At 34.9% G+C, this 21,503-nt stretch overlaps 1 protein-coding gene across 2 annotated transcripts in view; it reads right to left on the bottom strand.

The window, feature by feature from the left end:
* The window catches only part of LOC142341113 (uncharacterized), a 46,353-nt gene extending 26,050 nt beyond the window's left edge, over positions 1 to 20,303 (bottom strand). The window contains exon 1 of one of the 2 annotated variants that reach the window (XM_075391994.1): positions 20,047 to 20,303. The gene's annotated coding sequence lies outside the window, so the exon portion shown is untranslated. Of the gene's footprint in view, positions 1 to 11,572; positions 11,971 to 20,046 lie in introns of those variants that run through there. The other variant, XM_075391995.1, reaches the window with a different exon arrangement.
* Positions 20,304 to 21,503: the final 1,200 nt, after the last annotated feature.

Genomic DNA, 21,503 nt, shown 5'->3' with positions numbered 1-21,503 from the left:
TAAATTTTTTAAAATAAATGAATCCTTAGTTCAGACTGATCTCAGTTAATTGTGACACAAAGGTCTCAAAATTTTTTACAGTCTGTTTTCTGGGCTTTCTATAATTTGGCAATGCCCACTTTATTAGAAAAAAATTGACGTTTTGTTTTGTTTTCTTTTTTAATAGCTTCTGAAACTAATTTGGACTGCAAACGTATGCCAACAAGCACATTTTAGAAGCAGAGTAGCGATCCGGAATACATTCGCTTCAACAACGGTATTCCAAATTATGCCGTTTCCCCCAATTTTTGACAGTGTTTTGCCGAGGAGGTTTCTGTTATTATTCAGGCTAATTTTTATTGATTTTCTCAGACAGGAAGAGCATTTAAATCATAAGAATAAAAATTCAACAATTTAGCAATGAGTCTCTTAAACTTGTGGGGCGACGAACTATATACGCAAATGGCGTTTTTCTGTTCAGTCAATTTTGGCCGATCGATGTATTCATCGTAGAGAAATGTGAGTTGTATCATTAAAAAGCTCGTCCAGCGTAGAATTCAAAATTAAAACGATTTTTTTGAATTTCGTGTTTTTCGAAAAGATATCTAGGTTTAAAATTTTTTGTGAACACGCGATATTTGCATGATTTTGTTCACTTTTAGCAAAATTTTTGTTCAAATTAAGGCCTTTCTATAAAGATATTATTTCAAAATTACATTTCACGCTACAAATTGAAGCAATTTTGTACTACCAATAGACCGATAAAAAGGCTAGTTCTGGTCTCTTGAAGAAGTTTACTATCAAAAAATGTCGAAATCATTTTGAGAGCTGTTTTTTTAGAAAAAATTTTCTACCTATTATTGTTTTTAATCACTCAGAGACTAGTAATTTTTAATATCGAGATTCTGTAAAAGTCAAACCTAATTCATAGTCAACTGATACCCAATGAACAAAATATTTGTTTTCAATTTCCTACTGTTCATTAGGTAAATCTATATAATGCTTTGAGTGGACAGCTAATGGCTGCTAAGACTTTAAATTTTTTTTAACATTTAATTGATATTAAATTTATTCTCATGAACAGTAAGTCAGTCTCAGCAATGGCAGGACCAAGTTCCTTTTTAATGCAACCAAAATTAATCTGGTAGGTGGTTTTATCTGATAACTATTAGTTTTAGGACTTCAAAATCTATAATTTTAGGACTACATTATCTGTATATAAGACTTATTATGATGTCTTTTTGATAATATATTGATGTGAAAGATCTTTTCCCCATCGAGGCATAAGGTAGCGTATTTTTTGGATTTCCTTGAAATCTCTTGAACTTATTGGCCGTTAAGACTTCAAAAAAAATTTTTATGATTTTTTTGGACATTAAACAAACTTTAACTTTTTTCGTGAACTGCAAGTCAATTTAAGTAATAACAGGACCGCTTTTTTGCTACTGCATCTAAATCGAATCTGGTTAGCTGTTTTATCTTCTACCTATTGGTTTTATAACTTGGATGCCATGAGTTTTGACAAAATTTTAAAAAATTTTTGGATATATTTTTTGTGATCTTGGTCACCTTTTAATTTTTATCACAGTATTCTAATATTGATAATTTCCAGATGCTTGACAAAGTTTTTCAATTGATCATATATAAATTTCACAGCGAAAAAATTTATGATTAAAATCGCTTCGACACTTTCTTACACTTTTCTACTGAATTTTTTGGGTTTTGCCTGCTTTTTTGTTGTTTTTGTGATGTCTTTTTGATGACCTAAGAATGACAAACATCTTTATAATCCTCTCGGGGAAAAATGAGTTACGCTGAGAGCTATTGGATTCAGTGGCTGTTAACAATTTTTAAAAAAAAATTTTGAATTTTTTTTTATTGCTAAACTTTATTAAGCCTATTTCCATGATATGTAAGTTAATCTCAGTAATGACATGACCCCTTTCTTTTTTATTGCATACGAAATTAATCCGGTAAGCTGTTTTAACTAATTATTGGTTTTTTGACTCCGATGCCACGATTTTTCGTAATTTCAAAAAAATTCGGATTTTTGTAATTTTTGTTCCTTTTGACGTCTTATCTCATTATCCCATCATTAATAGTTCCCATTGGCTTAGAGAAGACGTCCAATGCATCATCGATAAAGTTTTCAGAGAAACGCTTATGGTTTCAATGGCTTCGAAACTTTGATCTTTTACTTCTCTAATGAATTTCTTGTTTTTGCATGTATTTGTTGTTGTTTTCATAATCATAAGACTTATTGTGATGTCCTGTTAATTAAATATAATTTACAAACATCATTTCTTTCTTGTTGAGGTATAACTTAGCGTACATTTTGACTTCCGTTGAAAGTCATTGATTTTAATGGCGTTGATATAACTGGGTTTCTCAAAAACTTCGTGGTTCATTTTTTTTCTTTATACTTTTTGAGTCATGTTGTAAAGAAAAGAACAATATCATTGCTATTAAAAGTATATGAAGAAAAAGAAAATTTTTTACCAAAAACTTCTTTTTTTTGGGTTTGACACATTTTTCGCTCAATTTTTTCTAAAATTTTCTGTAATTCTTCTTGTCGTGAAATGCTGACTGGTCTCATAGGCTTCTAAATAAGGATTAAATGAATGATGTTTCTCAATTCAGTCAGTTTATATCGAACAGTATTAGAACTTATGATATTGTTCGTTTTCAAAACATTTTTTTTTCAGTTTTTGTTCTTTTCGTCAACTTGTAGTTTAATCTCATCATTGAGAGGTTCCATCCAATTCATTGAATTCAGAAACCTTTTTTCCTTTGATATCATGTCCTAAACGCTGTTTTGTTTGTTCGGCAATATGCGTTTTCATTTACGTTTTGTGAGCGGTCAATATTTGTGTTTCTTTTTCTCTTCTTTTAGCACATTCGCTAAAAAATTTATGTTTTTGCTCATTTTGTCGTTTGTTTTTTTTATCTTAGTCGCTCTAATAAGGCGTGGTGTTATGTATTTCAATTAATAGTTCGGTCGTGTAACGATTTTTTTAAACTTAAACATCTATTTTCAATTATCTCATCATTAGGTTGACAATTATGTCAAAAATGTAGATGAGCTCGGGTCGGAACATTATGTGCGAACGCACATTAACGAGCATCCTAGTTAGTATTCATTTTCTAATTGTGAAGTCAACAACGTAGGAAGCATTGGAGAATAAATGAGAGACAAAGTTTAGGTTCTGTTTGTTCTGAGAAAAAAAGTTCTCGTTCTATTTCCTGTGTTTGCCTTTGCTTATCATTAATTTGCCGAGCAATATGTTAAATTTTTCATTCTCAAGTTCAATTTCAGACAGCAGTTTTTCAGCCGTCTAAGATTCTACCAATTTAGCTCAAAATAATTTTTGGTTATGATTTTATGTTGTAAGAAAACAACCAATTTTTTAATCAGTTTCTGCTTCTGTTTCATCATTTAAACCCCAATTGTTTTCACGATATTCCATCGCAACTGTTTTTTCAATAATCTGCCGGTTTGTTTATTTAAAATTCGACTAGCTGGCTCAGAATTACATCTGAACGTTTTCTCCGAATGGCTACAGAAATTATCTTTACCCAATCATGCCATTTGCTAACTTCCTCAGCCCTTCTTCCCCCCCCCCCCCAAAAAAAAATAATGCTCAAATTTTAAAAAAGCTCAAAAAAGTATCTGGTCCTCTTGAATACGACCAAATTTCATATGCCAACTCTCTATTTTAAGCTTTATCGAATTTAACTTCATGCTCTTTTTTCGATGCAAGGTGAGGAGCGTGTGGTCACATTATAAGAAGAATTTTGAAAACCGCAGGTTTAAATGTTTCTGATACTCAAAGAGTTAAAGACTGGAAATGCTTCCTCATAAAATCAAATTTGATTTTTCCAAGTTTTCTATTTCTCTAAGACGGCATTTGAAAACCACAATGTGTAGTTGCATTTTCTTTTGAAAGAGAATGGAAAAAATGTGATTTTGGAAGGCTTCCGTTTCTGTATTTCTATCGTTGACTTTTTCAGTTTTTTGGTGATTGTTTAGGCTTAATACGGTTATGCTTCGCCCAATGAACCTATGCGGAGTGAACGGAGTTGACTTGTTATTTTAAGGTTTGTTCTAATCTACTAATGTCTTCAAATTTTATGCATTGTGCCAGATTAGAAATATTTTGTGTCAAAAGTGTTTAATTTATAAATAATTTGAAAAAAAAAATGCAAATAGATGAGGTAGAAATAACAGCTGAAACATTATTCCAAAACATTTAATCTTGGTTGCTCTTGTCATCTGTTTCTTAAAACACTATATGTGGTTTTATTCATATTCTTTAAGTGCACTTTGAGATCATCAGATTTGTGGTTTTCATTCTTCTTTGTAGCTCTTTAGCTGCATATCCAATGCTTTGTGATGTAAAGGGTGGGATATTTAAAGATGGTAGATATTTAAAGATATTTAAAGGGTGGGATATTTAAAGATGGTAGACAAACCCAATAATTGATCCGACCCCACATTAGTAGAGGAAGGGTGGTGGGGGAGAAACTGCATACTCAAATGGGTTTTTTTGGTCAGTAAATTTTGGCCGATCGATTTATTTATTCATCGTATAGCGTTGTGAGTGGTATCATTATAAAGCCCGTCTAGCGTCGAATTTATAATAAGAAATACGTTTTTGCATTTCAGTTTTATCAAGGATTTATCGAGGTATAATTTTTTTTCAAAAAGTAGACCGATTTTCGTGTTGTTTTTATTCAAATTTTCTGTGATTTTTTAAAGAGTTTTTTTTATTTTTTGCTAAAATTTGTAAACAATGTTAGTGAGTTTACATTTAAAGATAGAGGAAGCTTGCTGAATAATTTTATCTGAGGTTATTGGCTAAAATTTTTATTCTAATGTTTTCTGAATTTCAGACATTTTAATCAAAATTTTGCTTTTTTAGTCCAATTTGTTTACGTTTGCCAGCGAATTTTTGCGGTTTGCATCTTTTTAGCTTACTTGTGTCGACTTGTAGTTAAATTTTAGTAGCTAAAGAGAGCTTAATCCTCTTTTTATTTCCTAATGAAGTTCAATTTCTGTATTGGTTTTGTTTTAATTAATGGTTTCCTTGCTTTAGTACTAAAAGTTTTCAAAAAACGATGTGATCTTTACATGTTTGCCCAATTTTGAGTTTCCTTTTTTATTAGACGGACAACGGTAGTTGGGACTTTTTTTTAGCTCTGTTCTTGTTTTTTCTCTAATTTTTGTTGAAAATGTTTTTGTTATGACCATATGACGTCACAACCAATTAATATCTGCTTTTTTATCATGAATTTTTAATCGTGACGTCATTTTTCACTCTCAGTAGAGCAACATTCTTTGTTCATTCACGTGTTTAAGATTTTGGTCACAGGTGGCTTACCTCATTCTCATAAGTTATTTCCTCACTTTGAAATTGGCTTTTCTTTACTTCAATATAAAGACATAAGGTCAAGTGAATGTGGGTGTCATTCTAAATGAAGGTTATTTGAGAGAAGCACGTTATAGAATCAGCGATAAGTTGTACAGATTCGTAATGAAAATATAACAACTCAGCATTTATCAAAAGATTTTTTTGTCTGTTTCTTTTATTATCTTTTCACTGTGCAGATCTACGAAGCTATAGCGGCTATTTTCTAACAAACTTCGGCTATGTCAGTCGGCTTTGTTTGTTTAATTGACAAATTATCAATGACCAATCCACTGTGTTTTTAATGAAAGGTCCAATGGAACATAAATAAGTTTATAGTGATTTTTTCTGGTTTTGTTGGCTGCGACACCGTTTTCTAGACATTTTTTAAACAATTCTTTATTTTTTAAAATTATTTGTTTTTTTAGTTGGTCAACGAATTCTTTGTAAGGAACGATTGCAATGTCTGCCTTCAAATGTATACAGGATCAAACCTAATGAATTCTGCGTATAGTTGATGATTTAACTAACTTTCAATTTATATGTTTTCAAAAATAAAAGGATTTTTGAATATACCCATTTTGTTCTGGAGTTTGTGATCTTGTAACTTGGTCTTGTAACAGGTCTTTTTAATTTTTTCCCTAACCGTACGGCAATTTGTATATTTGTTGAATGTTTCGTTTATATGGTTTTTAACGTCAAATCGGTTTATTACTCTCAAAACTGTAGTTTTGGAAAATTGAGGTTCAAGTTCTGTCCTTATTAGTGTCCTTACTTAGTATCAAGCCCAATTGGCTTCCTAGGAAACTCGGTGATGATCTGCTCTTGTTTTTGTTTTAAAGCTTATCGTGTTTATGTTTTTCGATGAAATTCGTTTAAAAAAACTTGCTCAATTTTTTTCTTACATCTGTCAAGGTTCGGGCATTGACTTTGAAAACAGGTTGCACCCTCTTTACAGCAAGCTAAAATTCCATAATAATTTGTCTGTTTTTTTGCAACCAATGGTTTGTTCGTTTTGTTACTACACATATTCATTTAAGAAATGCGATTTCTGATTATCAGGATTTTGTTTAGTTCTCACAATACCAAATCAATGGGAAGGTCCCTCTGTCATTGAAAAAGTTTGCAATTGAACTTGTTTAAAGTTCTGCGGGAATTTTTTATTGTTTAAACGGCTGCGACACAGCCACAACGCTTTTTTGTTAAATTTTTCGTCGGTACGTAATTGTTTCAACCACATAGGAACGGTCCTCAAAAATGAAAACATGCAATTGAATTTTGTCCATTCTGCCGTTTATGTCAAATTGTTACGGCGTCTCATTAGGGCCAAGCGCCATAACTGTTTTAGTGCAACAAAGTATAATTTGCTTTGCTTATGTTTTATCTGAAGCCAAATTGATTTTATCATTTTGTTTTCTTTTAAATATAGACAGAGAGTTTTGAGTGTAATTAATGTTTCTCGTTATTTGAAACTTATTTTATTTTGTCGCAGGTTCTCTGAATGGCAGGTTTCATTGGATTTCTAATGCGCCAATACTTTATTCAGTTAGTGGTTTGCTAAATATTATGCCAATTTTTTATATCTTTCCTCCTTCGGTAGGCCATGAATTTAAAAATGTAGAGGTGAAAATAATGTGAGAACGCACATTGCAATCCTCCTTTTACTGCCTGAAAAGTAATTACTGAGAGACGTATGAATATCATGCCTCGTACGGCAGTGCACATTGCCGTCTGTTGATGGCGAATAACAGCTCAACATGTTTTTTGAACCTGCTCAGAAATCATTGCAATTCTGTCAAAATGCTGATGAAAGAGCAAATGCCTCTAAGTTCTGATTGTTTTGCAGGAGTATAAGGTTTAATCCATGTGATGTAAAATGAGTTATCACCCGGTCTGAAGAGCTGACCACCCAAAATTTTTCAATACTGAACCTGCCTATTTCAATATTAGTTTGTACAAGCAGTACTGAAACAGCTTATTTAAATCAAAGAAATTGGTCAATATGTCCAGGGAACAAAATCACCCGTTGAGAATACTCAGTGTATTTTTATTGTAAAAACAGTATTGTAAAGTTTAAAAATTGATGAAACCGCCTGAGCAAGTCAAAAAAGCATGGAAAATGGATGCATTTTGTAAGGAAACGGTACCAGTGACTTGCATACATACATACTACATACAGTCTGCATACTGATTCATTACATGCCGACACTGATACTGGCTACGTATAATCGGTGAAACGGGTGCTTTCAGGTTTCGTTTTGTGTGCGTTTGGTCTCCGCTTTGGGTGCAACGTTGAGCGTGTATTTGCTTAATTCAATAACCAAAGCAGGTATTTTTCAACCCTCTCAGTCAATTAGCAGTTATTTTCACAATTTTCCGGGTCACTTAGCAGGCGTATTTACAATCTCCTGGGTCACTTAGCAGGTGTATTCGTGATCTTCCGGTTCACTTAGGAGGTTTAGTCACTGCCTCCCCGGTCCTCGGTCACACTACAGTTGTTTTTAACGATATCCCGGACCATTTAACAGGTGTATTCAAGATATCCCGGATGACTTAGCGGGTGTATTGACGACCTGCCACTATTTGCAATTTTGTTGTCTCTCGCCCTTCTTCGTTTGCTTCCTCTATTCGATGTTTGTTTACTTCTTCTACGTTTTCTTTTCAATTGGCAGAGGTGTGATGTAGTATGGTGTGGGGATGCGTGTGGTGTGATTTAGTACGGTGTGGGTATGCGTATGGTGTGATGTAGTATGGTGTTGGTGTACGTGTGGTTTGATGTAGTAAGTTGAGGGTATGCGTGTGGCGGGATCTTGTATGGTGTGGGTATCCGTGTGGTTTGACGTAGTATGGTGTGAAAATGCCTGTGGTGTGGTGCAGTATGTAATGAAAATTTCGGTTGACTAGGGTGCGAATATGCATGTGGTGTTTTGTATTGTGGTGCAAAAATGCCTGTGGTGCAATGTAGTATGATGTGAATATGCCTGTGGTGTGATATAGTATAGTTTAAAAATGCCTGGCAAGTGATGCACAATCGCTGAAGAAACACTTTAAAAACACTGTATTTTAAACTGACAAACAGAGCTGGAACAGGTTAAAAACAAAATGTTTTTGGGCTTACAAGAATCATACAAAAATGTGAATTAGGCTGATAATTGCATGATAGTAGTTATGGATAGATCAAAATCGGGATCAAATCAGAGGTGCAATTTAACTTAGGAAAAAATTCAGTGTATATTTTGACATGAAATAATGTATATATATATATATATATATATATATATATATATATATATATATATATATATAAGTGTAAGAAGTCTATATACAGTTTCTGGATTTACAATCATTCTCATTCCTGGCACCGACTTTTGACCTTTTGATAACAACAAGCCATAACCAAATGGGACTAAATACATCAGTTTGTTGAAAAACTTGTGCAGTAAATATCCAATTGATTTGTGCGATGAAGATCGAAGTCTAATATACCTAAAGATTTAAAATTAGTAAATGAAGGACCATATATGTAATTTGTTTCTCAATTAATTGACACATACATCATTAAACTTTTTATTGAGTTCTATATTTCGCCTTCGACTCATTAATCTTGTCTGGCGGCCTCTGTTAACTTTTGTTTTACTGTTTACCGCTGTTGATCATAATATTTTTGAGTCATTCAGCAGTTTTCGTTCATGTACTGCCAAGATTTGCATAGAAGCAAGATTAATCGCGTTTGTATTTAATGCAAATTTTGCAAATCATCAAAATAAAATTTCTGGTGATTTTTAAATTTTTACCTCTATTTCGAATACTCGCTTAAATTTTGCAATAAATACATCATTTTTTTGCAAAATTTGTGAAAAAATGGCAATAAAGTTTTGCAAGAGTTTAGTATTATGAAATTTTCAGTATTATGAAATTTTTTGCAGACACTTGTATTCAAGGCAGCCAATAATCTTCAATTGCTCTTTATTCTGAAAAAATCACTCAATTTTAATTATTCCCATTTGCATCGGCATTTTGATCACAAGTAGTATGATCATTTATCCTAGCTGTCTATTTCTGGTAAACGTTATAAAAACATAATCAGTAGTTCAAAAATTTTTCTTTGGAAAAAGAACAAAAAAAATAAGAATAATGAAGTTTCTCGGTCTGAATTGACTTTGATGCTTTGAACAATGTTTTGTTGTGTGGGATGTCAGATATCAGAGGATCCAGTTAGCCAAAAAATTGGAAGTCTGTCGGATTGCCAAAATTAAACTTTCTAGCGATTGATAAAACTGGCTCAAATTAATAACTCTGTAGCTTTCACTAGCTCGGCTGAGACAGATTCGTCATATCAAGTCACCCGAATCACTTAGGTATGGCCATGGCGTGCAAGGCGTTGCCAATTCAACTAATTACTTGTTTGAGTCTGATTAAAGGCCCTTTCCTATGATTAACATAGCTTAGCTTTATTTTCCGTTTTTACTGTGATTGACCAATCACAATTGAGTATCATAAAAAGATGCAAAAACCAATCAATCGTATTCCTTCGAAAAATGTTTATTTTTTCTGCTTAATGAACCTTTGCATGAGCCTTCAACTATCTGAGTGCATATTTTGTCGATGATTTATGTTATACGCTCAAGGCTTAACGCTGTTACTCATTTAGACGGATTCTCAATTCTACATTCGAAAAAGTTTTGAATATTAGTTAGAGCTCATTTTAGCTTCGTAAAAATTAGTGACAAGATTCTGTCCAGTTAACCTAAGTGAGTTTTAAAATATATTTTAAAATTGATGCTTAATAGTGTTTAAACTCTTCTCAAATATTTTTCTATACAATTCTGATTTCTGATGTCAAGTTTTGGTTTTGAGATCGATTATTGCAGTTGCAAGAATTTGAATTTTATTGCGATTATGTCTTTTTCACGACTTGAAGAATATTAGAGATATGTAGGAATAATCAATTCTATTGGATAGATTTTTAAAGCAGGAAAAGTAAGGCGTGAAAAATTTGGAGCGTTTCAAGTGTTGAACAAAAATAAGTTTTCTGAAAGCGAAAAAAAAACTTGTTTGCGTGATGCCCTTTTAAACATTTTTGTTTTGTTTGAAACGAGTTTGTTTGCAGTCTTTGTTGTTTGAGTAGGCCATAACAATCATTTTAAGCATTTTCAGAGAGTATTTCAAGCAGTTTCTCGATATTTCTTCACATATGGAAAAATTTGCCAGCCCGACAATGCTTGCCAGTTGCTCTGTGAGCAGTTTGGTGTTTTCAATTTCAATAAAAAATTTTCGTTGTTAGTTTTACTTGTGTTATACAAATAAAATTTTTAAGCATTTTAATTTTTTGCTAGTTAATAGTTTTTTTTGGTTTTTCGAGCTAACTTTTTTTGTTTTTCGTCATAATTTTTTTTAAGTTTTATTGATTGCTTTAGTTGGTAGTTAACGGGAAAAGTTGTTTTTTGGCAGAGACACCTCCAGTCCTTTCTTTTGAACTTTTCGGTTTTGTCTTTTTCAAAAAATCACGTTGACACGTCTTCATGATTTTTGAAGTCAAAAGGAAATGATGATTTCAGTCAGGCGGAAACAGGAAGTGGATCGAAAAAGCCAGTTTTTTTCACTTTTATTTTAAAGTACAGTAGGAAATTTGCGATTGAGCAAAAATTTGCTTTCTCTCTAGTGCTTTTTGTTCACATGCAACAATTTGATTTTAATGTTTACTGTTTTTTATTATTTTTTCATCCAATTTTTTTTCTAAAAGGTTTTGAAAATCCACTCATAGCCCAATCTATGTCTAGTTTGCTGTTTAGTCAACAGAACATTTTCGAACTGTAGGTCAGGACTTGTCATGCTATGCTTGTTTATACTTGATTTTTTGATCAATTTTGTCCACTATATTTTTCTAATGACTGTATTAATATGATACATTTAAACTTTTTTTTACTTACAGGTCTCTTTACTTTTATAATTTTGTTAAATTTTGGTTTGAAGCTTGATTTTAATTTTTTAAAATTTTGGACCAAAGTGAACAATTTGTCGAACGTCTCTTTAAAATTCGCTCCTAGTTGTCTTCGAGTAACTAGGAATGTAACTTACAAAAAACGCACTTTAATTACGTTGTCAGATATAACATTCAGTGGCAAAGGGAGTGTATGTTCAAAAGTTAAAAAAACAGATTTAGACAGTTGAAGCAAGAACCTTACCGTGAACAATAACAAAACGTTAATTGGCATTCATTAATAATTCGTTGTCATTTTGACTTCTTTGTGCAAATTGAAATGTTGAGTAAAGTGTGGTGTGCTAACGTTTCAATTGTGGAATATTCTTGTAACATTAATGAATTATGTCGACAAATAATTCAACGGTAACTCACTTACAAGCGGTGCCTGATAAATCCTCAAAACCAGTTACGAAGAGTAGAAGCAAAAGTGGCTTGCAACTAATGTTTCCGTTAGAAGCCACCGCTCGCTGTGCAGAATGCGTTTATGGGGATTAGGTTGTGATTATTTGGATTTACAACTCCAAATTGTTTATAATTTCAGAATAACACACAGCCACTTGTTTTCCAAATTAGACTGCCAGAACGGAAAACACTTCACTACGTTTAAGCCACGCAAACATGTAATGGAGTACTGTTTAAAACATGGTTTAAAAATGAATGCACAACTTTTTTTCAGTACTTCAGATACTGCTAAACGTGCTTAAGTTTTATTTCACAAATATGTGTCTGCGATCAACTTATCTGTGAAAATTCATTTAAAAAGCGGAAAATGGACAGTCTTTTTCCAAACAATTATGGTAAACTTTTTCCAAACAATTATGGACGATTTTGCCAATCCGTTGCCATACTCTGCTACTAAAAGAACGCTGCATCTGATTTCAAAAGAACCCGTTTTCAATTTCATTGGTTCCATACAGGGACGATGTATGAGGTTAAACAAATCATAACAACCTTTTAAGTACGATCCTTCCATGGAACCAGGGAAATCATATCTCGTTCTTGCAGGGAAAACAAGAACTATCATACAAATAACATTTGTTAATGCATTCAAGAACCCGAATAAACCAGAGACATAGCAGAATGAAATCAAGGAAACCATATATAATCCTTGTACGAAATCAAAGATTTGATGTATGATTCTTACATGAAATCAAATCAAGAAGATTTCATATTCGGATCGTGGCGATCTTATACGATTATGAGGACGATTTTGCCAATCTACCGTAAAAATATGTCTAGACATTTCGCTGCCTTAAATTTTTAGTTGTTTCTTCACGGTACTCTAAGAGCTATAAAATCATTGTTCTGACCCTCCATGAAATAGGGGGTTAGGAACTCTATACAAGCCCTTCTTTTTTGGCTGAGCAAATTTGGCCGACGGACAAAATTTAACTCCGTTTTCAGATCACTTATGATTTCATTAGAAAAAACCTACGGAATTGAAACCTGAATAGAATTTGATTCAACGGTTAGTAGTCAGTGCAATTTTGCTCACAAAATAACGCGTCCATTTGCGCTCGCTACTGGAAAAGCAAACATTTTTTTAATTTTTAAAAGTTTGACAAAACTTTTTATTTGTTAATTTTTAAACTACAAATTGTTTCAGTTATTCGAGACATTGGATTAATCTTTACAGCCTTTTGCTTATTCTCCTCAATTCAAAACAATATCGATCTGCAGCCTTGAAACTAAGCGTTTTTTCGAGAGGGATAACGAATATATGTTGCTGTAATTTGAAGTCCTCCAAACTTCAATTATTGTGCCGACACACTTTAGTGAGGGAGGAACTATATACTTAAACGGTTATTTCTTCAGTTCTTCGATTTTCGCCGACCGAACATTTCACAGTAGAGGGTTGTGTGTGGTATAATTAAAAGCCCGTCCAACGTGGATTATAGAATTAAAACGATTTTTTCAATTTCGTTTTTCCACAGAGTTATCGAGGTAAAAATTTTTGATTTTCGTTCCTATTGTTCCAATCTTCCGTAGTTTTACTCAATTTTTGCCAATTTTGCTCTAGAAAACATGTTACAATTGGTAACGATAGTATTGTTGGGTTTACCTCTGAAAACAAGAGAGTGTTGTTGAACTGTTTGATCCATTTTTAACTCAAATTTTTGCTAAATTTTCCAAAATTTAGCCTTTTTTCATCAAAAATAGCACAAAATAAGCCCCTTTAGTCCATTTTATTACATTTACCGACCGGATTAACACTACTACAAAACGTTGACTCAATCTTCATTAACTGCAAAGATAGCTAGTTTGACTTCTGAATCCTTTCAAAATGTTCATAAATTAAAAAAAAAAACATTTTTTTTTGCTAGTTTAACTCGATAGCTTTTCAAAATGTGTCATTTTTTAGATATATTGATTTTTGTCAAATTATCTATGTTCATAATATTTGGAACAATTACGTGTTTCTCAAACACAAACTGCAATAGCAAGGCTAGTTTCGGTCTAATCGTTGTTTCTTAAAGTCCAAAAAAATCCAGTTTTAATCAGTCGATGTTTTTTATATCCCGTTGGCATATTTTGTTTTTTTTTCTACATTAATTCCCCTGTTTATACCCAAAATGACCTTTATTAATTTAAATTTTGGTAGCTAATCCCTGTAATTGCTGATTGTTAGCGGAGATCTAAATTTGTTACTATAATATTTACCTTTTTTTCAATAATTTAGGTTTCTTTTGCGATTAGCAATGGTTATATAAGAGTGCTAATAAATTTTTAGTTATGTTTTATTTTTATTTATTTAAAACATTTCAGTTAAAAACGTGCGTTAGTTTGCAATTTAAGGAGTAAACAAATATTACCGATCATCCTTATATTGATATTTTTTGTTTGTTTTGGATAGGAAGAAGGTTTCCAGAAAGACAGCTTTCTCCTCCCGTATTTTCACGTTTTTCAAATTGTCAATTTCAAAAATTTGGGTAGCGTGAGTGTATGTTCAAAGGAACGTGCGGCAACAATAAAAAAAATTTGATCATAGAAAAAACATCGAATGTCTATTCAAACTCTTGTCGTTAACTTACTTAAATAATAGAAAGGAGCAAAATCGTTAAAGTCACCAAATTGACATAAATACATCTTCAAAGTGTAATGTGGTGCTGTGATTCAGTAATTGGTTCAAAGATTATTTTAGATAACTAGCATTCGAGTTAGATTATTTGATGTGAAATCTTTCAGCAAACATTTCATTATGATACCACCAGAATTGCGAATGAATTCTTAGAAAAGTGCAAGTACATTCTATATCTGGTATCCGTTGCGACTGGTTTATCGGAATTTTGCGGTAGCAAAACTTGGTGGCTGATCCGTGCGACCCCGATTATAATTTATGGTGCTATGGTTAGTTTACTATCCTGACTTTTTTCGCAATGATAATAAGTATACATACAGCTGATTTTTGATTCTTTTTTCATCCCTAAATTTAAATATTCATCCTGATCTTCAACCAAAATATTCCCGTAAAGTTCTACTGTAAAATATAATTTTGATATTCTGTCACTTATTTTTGCAATAAAATTTTTTACTGAGTTAAACACATTTTAATTGCGCTTCCGAATTTCGACAACCCAACAATTTTTTAAAGGACTCGGCAAATCACTACTGGGAACAAAGGAGTAACCCAATCAGCCAGCACCACGAGCCAATGGGGCAAGCAATGATGAGAAAAAGAACAACAAGGTGAAAAATTATGCATATAGTCGAGCTGCAGACATCATTGAGAAGCGAAACAATGTGTTTTGTCATCTGGCACTGACGCTAGATGCAACAACACTTGTTTTGATGAGACATGAATTTGTCGGTGATGACGGCACAGGAGATAGAGCAAAGGCTTAGAAGTTTTTGCTATAGAGATTTCATTCAGAGGGTTGAGACGCCGACAGTGATGGGTCTGGTGGCAGTGTTGGCTCAACTGCAGCTCAAGGGTTCTGAGTTTTCAGAAAAACATTTTCATCAGAGGACCGGAGGTAGTGGTAGACCGAAGGAAGTGGTATCAGAGACATTTTTCAACGCCTTTGTCTGCCAATAAGTTGTGAAGGTTTTGTCATACAGGATTTCTTTCATCAGACAACGAACTTCACGGATTTGAGGAGCATGCTGAAGAACTTTCATGGGAGCACGGCAAACATACAGAAGGAACAAGTTTGTTCAGTAGAAAAAGCAGTGACGCTTGACTTCAGGGATCCAATAGAGGAAACTGCTCTGTGTGCGGGATCCTTGGACTCTTTGCCCTTGGGCTTCAGGGGGAACGAGACAGCGCAATGCAGGCAGCAAGTGTGGCTATATGGGTAACCCAGGAAGGACAAGCAAGAGACAAAGAGATGGAGTTGAACGTAAGTCAGTCGCCATGGGTCGATCATTAGCTACATCAAACGAGAATGCTGGGTTACACATACCCAGTGGAAGACAGTAAGCATGCTAGAGTACAGTTGTTGCACAGATCACTTGGTGACAAACATTGAAGCCTTTTTCGGTTTTCTGCCCTTTTTATTAGTTGATGAAAATCTCATTGTAGAGGATTCCAGAGTGGTGGGCATGGGATATGTGAGAATCAGCAACCCAAAAGCAAAGGGACTTTCCAAAGCGAAATCAAGAAAATTTTCTGTGCCTGAATTTTCCTTCGAAACTCCTATCAGTCTCAAAATGCACGGAATGGTTAAATACCTTCGCTTTCTGGAGATGAAATGGCTGCTGAAACTCCAGAAGGGAACTCAGAAAATTTTAGTCAAGAAAAAAAATTGTTTAACTTACACTGTAGTACTTTCTAGCGTTGAAGATGAGATTGATGAAGTTTGACAGTGCAAGGAACTAGCAAAAGCTATTTTGCCTGTCGAATCAAGCGGATGCGGTCAGGAGTGCATCAGAGAGAGTGAGGTAACTCAAAGCTGTATGCAATTTGTGTGCATTGGCCAAGATAGTAAAAATTCAATGACCAAAAGGGACATAGACCAATGGAGAAGAGAAACTGGAGAGGGTGTTCACAAAAGTGATGGGACTATCATTATGGGGTCACTATCAAAATTGCTATTCAGCATTGTGTTTGCAGACCAGTGCAGGAAGTTTGTGTTTAAGGACTTGCTTATGTCGAAGAATGAAGCACTGGCCGAACTGAAAAATTTTGGTCTCAATGCGGGCCGCCCAGGAAGCTGAGACAAGGAACGGCAATGCAGATTCCCACAACGCAGTTTAAGACGTAGTGCTTAGATTAAGGCATTCTACTGGAGAATACCGTACCAGAGACTCCGCAGTAGAATGCGTTTGCTGATTGCAATAGGACATTGCTGGAGACGGGATGATGTTTGCTCTTTGACTCAAGACTTCCCAAGTAGACGCAAGGAATTGCCATTCTCCAAGCAAAAAGTATCAAAAACTATGTTGTGAGACGGGGAGAAGACAGATGCCAAGCAGACCTCATGCGAGGTATAAGACCTTAATTTTCATTTAGTGAACTATCGATTTTTGGTTGCACAGTCTCCATGTGGAAGAGAGAGAGAGAGAGAGAAGTCAGCAAGCTTGAACGCAAGGCATTGGAAGGAAAGTTTCTTGATTTTACTAAGGGTTATAATGCATATCCATTAGGACATGTCATCATAAAGGAGTTCGAAGCGAGCTTAATCACTGACAAACCAGAAACGCCTGACCAACTAGATGAGGTGTCTTTGCAACTGCGGATCTGGCACTCAGATGAACGTTATCAGGACGATGGCAACAAAGAGAAACGCCGCATAGCTCTTGCAATTGAATGGGAGTGAAATGACGCAGAGAGCGTAAGCACTCAGGAAAAGACACTGAGACGAAATGCTTTGAATGATGAGGAAGAAGCACTATATAAAGAATTTACAACAACAAGAGTAGGTCCTAGCAAGTAAGAGTCTTCTCACAGTCAGAAATAGTTGGCTTCACTGAGAAGGCACTGGATTAAGCGCAAAAAGTAGGACCCAGACATGGGACACGAGCAAGAAATTTTCTGCAAACTTTTGGAGAAGTCAGAGCCCATCTTTTTCTGAGCGTGACTATGTAAAACCCAAAACATTCTACGAAGCCACTCATGGTGAAAATTAGAACCAGTGACACCCCGCTATGAAGGGCAAGATCAAGGCTCTTTAAGCCAACGCAACATTAGACCTAGTGAGACCAACCCCAAACACGGACATCTTTTTGGGCAAATGGGTTTACAAAATTAAATTGGGACCCAGTGTTCAAGTTGGCAAATATAAGACACGATAAGTGGCAAAAAGTCTCAAACAAATAAAGGAAATGTACCACCTTGACGTTTTTGCGCCTGCTTGTAAGCCAGAAGCGATCAGAATTCTGCTCCTGGTATCAGCAAAGCAAATTCATATGAAGAACTAGGTTGATACCAAGACCGCTTTCCTGAGCTCACCAATAGAGGAAAGAACTGTATATGGAACGTCCACATGACTTCAGGAAACAATTGATATAATCAGTTGCACCAGAAAACCGATGCACAGTCTCGCCAGAAGCAGAAAGGGTCTTTGCTTGTATGTGTGAGCAGAGACATATGGTCACAAATTTTCGATTTAAATTGCCGTCGTCATAGTACCATCACTGAGCATGACAGCAATCTCCGATGTCAAATAGTTTGCAAAAAACAATTCACCTGGAAAACAGAGGAAGATTACGCTAGTTTCAGGGCATCAAAATTAGACATCATGAGAGCGAAGTCACACTCGACCAACAACACTACATAGAAGCAATGCTTGAGCGGTTTCAAATGTATCGGTACAAAACCTCAGGGTATCAAGTTGACTCGAATTTCACATTTCCGACAACGCAGAACGATGACGTGGATGTGAACAGAAACTTGAATTGATAACTTCTCTCTCTCTCTCTCTCTCTCTCTCTCTCTCTTTCTCTGGCGAAACAAACAAGGTCAGCCATAATGTTTAGTCAAACATCTGTCTAATACACATAATTGAACCTGCCAAATAATGCTGGCTATGAGGAAAATGACTTCTTCGATATCTTCAAGATTCAAGAAATTTAAAATTTTCTACGCAATTTAGAGTACTTGTGATTTAGTGAGGGAAAGTAATGTAGACTGGTCTGGTGATGTAAACGACACAAAACCAACGACGGGTTACTTTTTCAAGCTCAACGGAAGTGGCGCAGCACTTTTCTGGGGGTCAAGACGCAGAAAAAAATTTTTTCACTCTCCATCAGATGCAGTATACCAGGGTATGGCAGCAGTAGTTCAAGAAGGAGTGTACTTGAAGCAATTTTGAGAGGATTTTCGCATCCCACAGAAACATCCAAAAGCGATTTGAGAGGACAACCAGACTTGTATTAGACCTTGACAAAAACCCATTCACTCATAAGAGAAGCAAACACATCGAGACATTTTTTTCACTTTTTTTGTGACCAGATTGAAGAAGGGACTATCTTATTTCACTACGTTCCTACTCAAACCCTACGCAAAAATGCACTGGAATACTTCACAAAATCCTTATACGTATCGAAGGTGGAAAGATTTAGAACAGTTTTGATGGGAGCAGACTTTATTCAGTCAGCTCCTGAGTGGGGATGTTCAAATTTTCATTCAAACGATAGTTCGGAACTCAGTTACTAATATTAGAAAGTGTGAATTACAAGTTTAATTAGATGAGAAGAATTTGATTCAAGTCACTAAATTGCTACAAATGAATCTTCAACACTTGGTGCTGTGATTCAATACTCGACTTAAACCGATGATTTTAGATTGCTATTATTCAAGTGAGACTATTTGATGTAAGATCTTCCCAGCATGCTTTAAATGATTATGATACCACTGGAAGAGTGAATGATTTTTTTAGAAGTGCAAATACATTCTATTACTGGTATCCTTTGCGACTAATTTTTTGCAACTTTGCAGAAGGGAATCAAATTGGGCAAACATTGCGACCCCCACTATAAATCTTGGTGCTATGATAAGTTTTGTATCTATACAAAAACTAATGGAGTTGATTTTAGATTCTTTTTTCATCCCCAAAACCAAGTCATCATCTTGATCTTTTAATCAGATCTCTCGTAAATCTCTAAAATCTAGTGTAGAATATCATTTTGGAATTCTCTCTTTTTTCGGGAAATTAAATTAATTCTTTTTACCTAGTGAAAACGCTTTTATTTCCTTTGCGAAAGTCCATAACACAAAAAACCTTTAAGGTTCTAAAAATAAGGCTTGCGTGTTTTGCAGAATTTTTAGTAGAGCCTGGAAAACCATCAGAAAACAAGATTTTTTGTAGCAAAACTATGACAACTTTGAAAGTGTTCAAAGCTAATTTTGAATGTAGTCTGCTTCCCCCCCCCCCAGTGTTTTTTATAACCCCCAGTTAAAAATTATACGTTATTTTATACGTTGTTACACTTTAATATGAAAGAAAATAACACGTGCGCCTGGGGGTCATAAAAGATTTATGCTCACTAAGGTGGGGGGGGGGGGGCAAAACGGAACATAATCCTATTTTTCGTGGCAAAATATCAGTAATATTTGATATTTTGTGACAACGAAAAAAAAGTAATCGGCGTGAAAATGAACGCTATTAATTAATTTGAACTAAATGAATGACTTAGAGAAGGAAAAAAAATACGATTAACTAAATCATATCTCTGATTTTTCTCGAATTGAATAGAAGAGCGATGTAGAAAATTTCTGATTTCTGAATAACTCACCAAATTGGAAATGCAGGCCCGAAATACTTTCTAAAAGGGCTGGACGGGATTGGATTTTGAACAAATGCTTTTTGTGAAGATAAGAAAGCGTTTAAAAGGGATATTGCAATGACTGATGATGAAATGGATTTTATTATATTTATAACAGAAGTGGTGCAATTGATGAGATGGCGTATAGTTAGCGCCAAACACAACTAGTTAGATATAAAAGCCAAAGGAGATATATAGATGAATGGATGAATAGTGATCGTGTGTAGCGGTGGCAGCGAATGCTATTGGGGAGTAATGAGAGAAAAATGTGAGGGGGGGGGGGGGGAGGAGGAGGGGAGGAGAGAGTACGGAAGAGGGAAGCCACTAAGTCCACGCGATATTTAAATTGGTTTTTAGTATCGATGAAAACGCGCATCAATTGCCTCAAATAAATTTCAAGTGCCGCACTGGGAAAATTCCCACAACGCACATGCACACACGTGAAGACACATAACCATACCACAGATCAGGCGCACATTGAGTACTTTCAACACATGCGCACACACATACCACTATGAGCAGAATGCAAAAAAGACACATGAATTCATTGCACGTCATGAGAATGTGTGTGCGCGTGAACACGTATACTGATGAAGCACATCTACTAAATCATGAGTATGCTTCTACCTATACACGGAGAACGTACACACATACACAAACACACACACACACACACACACACACACACACACACACACACACACACGTACGCAGTCCCCACTTTGCACTTATATACACAAGACCACTGAAAGTCTTCTACCAAACACTATCTTTTTTCGTTCCCTGTTTTTTTCTCACACACACGTACACAGACACAGGAGCACATACGTATACAGTTACGCACACACACACCCACCCACCTAACCACTAGTTGTTGATGTTCACGTGTGTATCCTGAAATAGTAAATAAGGACAAGATTATAGAAAGAGAGAGAAAGGGAAAGAGAGAGAGAGAGAGAGAGAGAGAGAGAGAGAGAGAGAGAGAGAGAGAGAGAGAGAGAGAGAGAGATAGAAAAGTGTGGCACCAAGTCAATTGGTTTAAGTCAATTTAAACTAGGCAAGGAAGCAAGGAGAAGTGAAGAGAAATAAGAGACAAAAGAAACGGGAGTTATATTTTTTAAAGTGTATTATATGTCTGCAGAGGCTGTGACATCACTGCTAACAGGGACACACAAGGTGGAAAGGAGGAAAAACAGTTAATCTTCACTTTAACTATATTGCCTGCTAGGTTTTCACAGCCATGACAATATTATGATGAGAACTAGCTTAAGTTCCCGCACCATAAGGTACTTATCAAGCTAACTCATGCTGAGGTGTGCGCGCGAAATTGTCCTGATCAGACTATCCCAGATCGAAAGTTTCTCCGATCAGACTCAACCCAGCTCGACAGTTTGTGAGCACCCGAAGTGCGTTCGAATTTGTCTGTG

This window comes from Convolutriloba macropyga, chromosome 6 (assembly GCF_964194025.1).
Source record: "Convolutriloba macropyga chromosome 6, txConMacr16.3, whole genome shotgun sequence".
Lineage (NCBI taxonomy): Eukaryota > Metazoa > Xenacoelomorpha > Acoela > Convolutidae > Convolutriloba > Convolutriloba macropyga.
This window is presented reverse-complemented; position numbering and strand designations above follow the sequence as displayed.